Source organism: Larimichthys crocea, chromosome XXIII (genome assembly GCF_000972845.2).
Source record: "Larimichthys crocea isolate SSNF chromosome XXIII, L_crocea_2.0, whole genome shotgun sequence".
Classification (NCBI taxonomy): domain Eukaryota; kingdom Metazoa; phylum Chordata; class Actinopteri; family Sciaenidae; genus Larimichthys; species Larimichthys crocea.
Window position 1 is genome coordinate 20,887,185 of NC_040033.1, and position 3,560 is coordinate 20,890,744.

Sequence of the window (3,560 nt, forward strand, 5' to 3'; positions counted from 1 at the left end):
CGCACACACACCGACACACACAACAAACACAACCAACTCATCTTCCCCATTCCCTCCTGCTCCGCGCTAAAACAGAACATAACAAAACACACATCCCGCTTCCCCTCACCGGACAAAGCACAGCCAGGGTGCACACTTGGCAGCGCTAATTCAATATATTCATACACGTACAGAGGATAACTTACGGGGTGAGGTGGAGAATAAACATCCAAAACATCACCTTCCGACTTAGCCTGGATTTTTGGAACAAAAGAACGAGGTTAGCAGAAGAACCCCGCTACATATGGTGTCAGGAGTGGGATGGCAAGTCGGAAAAAAACCCTCCATCCCAGGCGCACTGGCCTGCGTTCCAAGCGGCGAGAGCAGCCAGAGGAAATGGCGACCGCTGGTATCGACCAAGAGTGGGGACTGACAAAGGGATGAGGGGACCCCTGGTGGGGCCCAGCTGCTCTGCAGTCCCTGCAGCTCCTGCAGCTCCGGCTCCACAGGTGAATCGGGGGGAGAGCTGGTCGGCATGATGCGGGACTTTTTGGCAGCACAGCAAAGGGAGAGGAGGCTCGCTGGCAGAGATCGGGGCTGAGGGCCTCTCTTCCATCTGCCCAGCCATTAGCTGTGCGAATCCGCCAGTTGCCACCACCCAGCACAGCAACAGCCAGCCGTCCCAGACTAGAAATGCCCACCCCAGCACCCCGGCGTATTCGGGGCCACGGAGGCGTCCAGCACCATCATCCAGTTCCCAGAGGCAAGCAGTAGCCCACCAGCCAAGACCAGACTGGGAGACCCTATAGTGAGCCCAGGTACCCCAATATCAACGGGGGAGGACATTGAGAATACAGTGGGGGGAGGGGGGATGAGGTGTATGCATCCTTTATGTTTGCATACAGTAAGTCCAAAGTTTTATTGTCTCTGGTGTGGCAGTTCACCGGAGATGAGCAGGAGGGATTGGGTTGTTGGTTTAGGAGCTGCGAGAAGACAGTGTGGATCTGGTCTGTAGCTGCAGCAGCAACCGCCGAGGGGGGGATGTACACAGTCACGGCAATGACCTGTGAAAACTCCCTCGGGAGGTAGTATGGCCGCATGCTGACCGCTAACAGCTCCAGGTCTCTGGTGCAGAGTTGCTCCTTCACCCTGATGTGTCCCGGGTGGCACCATCTATGGTTCACAAACACAGCGACCCCCCTTCCCTTCTTCTTACCGCTCTCCGGTGCTTTCCGGTCCGCCCGGACGAGCTGGAATCCGTCCAGGTTAATGTGCGAGTCCGGAGAAAGTTCAGTCAGCCACGTCTCCGTGAAGCACATGAGGCTGCATGAAAATGAATAATAATGCCATGAAACACGCAGAAGAACAATAGTTGACGAGTGTCGTAGGCACTCGTCACTAACTAGAAAATTCCCACAGAAATTTTGAGTGGGCTGTTGCCGGGGGTCTGTATTCAAAAAGCACACCTCAAATAGTAATTATTAACATGTTTATTTAGACACAGGAGCAATTACCATGTCTTTAATTTTTATTGGCTTAGTGGCTAATTATCCACTAAGGGAAGGCAGGGAAGGCACTGGAGGCCTACACAGCGATGGACGAGGAGAGGGCCCACTGGTATCCAGACCTGAAGATGGCGCTTCTGGCCAAATTCGACATCTCCCCAGAAACCTACCGGCAACAGTTCAGGTCCATGACGATACCACCCGGCGAGAACACGACTGAGACGTATCACCGCCTGAAGGCCCTCTACCGGCGCTGGACACGGCCAGAGCAGCACACCAAGGAGCAGATCGGTGAGACCATCATCTTGGAGCAGCTACTGCGAGTACTGCCGCCGGAAGTAAGAACCTGGGTGAAGGAGCATGAGCCAGTGGAGGGGCTTACAGCTGCCATGCTCGCGCTGCAGTATATCAACGCTCGGAGAGGGGGCCCAGCTTCACGCTTCACCAGCACAGCATCCCGACCAACGGTCCAGCCACTGCAGCCACGGCCCGGGAGAAGAGAAGACAGGAAGTTCCAGGTACCACCACCAGCACTGCCCCAAACCAACAAGCCTCTGGTAAGGATTTTGTGTGTTTTTATTGCCAGCAGCCAGGCCACAAAGCATCCGTTTGTCCCATACGGAAGGCAAAGGTCACTGGCGCCTGCTATGCACCACGTCCAGAGGTGGGCCCTGTTGAAAAAAGAACAGGTCAAATCCACCATCATAAAACTGTATAGTATAAACAACCAATGTTAAGTATAAATGGGCAGCAGGTTACTGCTCTCTTGGACACTGGGAGCTTCACGTCCTTGGTTAAGCACAGCTTGGTGCCAGTGGGCTGTGTGGACTACAGCCGACAAACAGACCTTGTGTGCGTGCATGGGGATAAGCATCCTTATCCCAAAGCTGAAGTGACTGTTACCATTGATGAACAGCCTTACCTGTTGACTGTTGGGGTGGTTGAGAACTTACCTGTAGAAATAATTCTTCGATGGGACTTACCTGTGTTGATAAACTTGCTGCATGAAAAAGAAGTGCCAGCAAAAACAGATTGTGGGGAGGGCAATGTAAATGTTTCATGTCCTGTGATCACCCGAGCCCAAGCGAAAGGTGTCCAACCTTTTTTGTCCAACTCCCAGACTTGGACAGTAGTCTGTGTGAAGGTGGCACTAAAGGGCCAAAAAAATCTCGTCGCCAACGCCGCTTTGAGAAGCAGCGAAGGCAAACTGGTCCTGAGTTACAAAGTATGGTTAAAAACATGTGGGATGTGCCTCAAAATGTTGCTGATGCAACCCTGATGCCATTGTTTGCTAAGGTGGGGGAAGAGGCAAATGGAGGTTGTGTGGGGAGGGAAAGGTTCATTGTGGAAAATGACGTGTTGTATGCTCTGGATAATGAACAAAGACGCTTGGTTATCCCTGCTAGTTGCAGACCACTGATTATGCACCTGGCACACACACTTCCATGGGCTGGTCACCTTGGCCGTAACAAAACATACATACGCATCAGTTCACGGTTCTATTGGCCCTCCATGTACACAGACATCCAGAAGTATTGCACCACATGCCCCACATGTCAGAAAACATGTCCTGGCCGCAAGTCTGACAGAGCGCTTCTACACCCGCTTCCAGTCATCTCCACTCCATTCCGCAGGATTGCTATGGACATTGTCGGGCCCTTGGTGAAAAGTAGTGGGGGTCACCAGTATATCCTGGTGGTGTGTGACTATGCCACGCGTTTCCCTGAGGCTTTTCCCCTGCGGACCATCACTGCTCCCACAGTACTGCGGGCATTGGTACAACTATTCTCCAGAGTGGGAATACCAGATGAAATCCTAACTGATCAAGGAACTAACTTTACGTCACGGCTGATGCAGCTTTTCCAGAAGCAACTGGGCATCACAGCCATTAAAACCACACCATACCATCCACAGACGGATGGTCTTGTTGAAAGATTCAACCAGACACTGAAGAAGATGCTGCAGAAGTTTGTGGATGATACGGGCAAAGACTGGGACCGCTGGCTGCCCTTTCTGCTGTTTGCCTACCAGGAAGTTCCCCAGGCCTCAACCGGTTTCTCACCATTTGAACTGCTG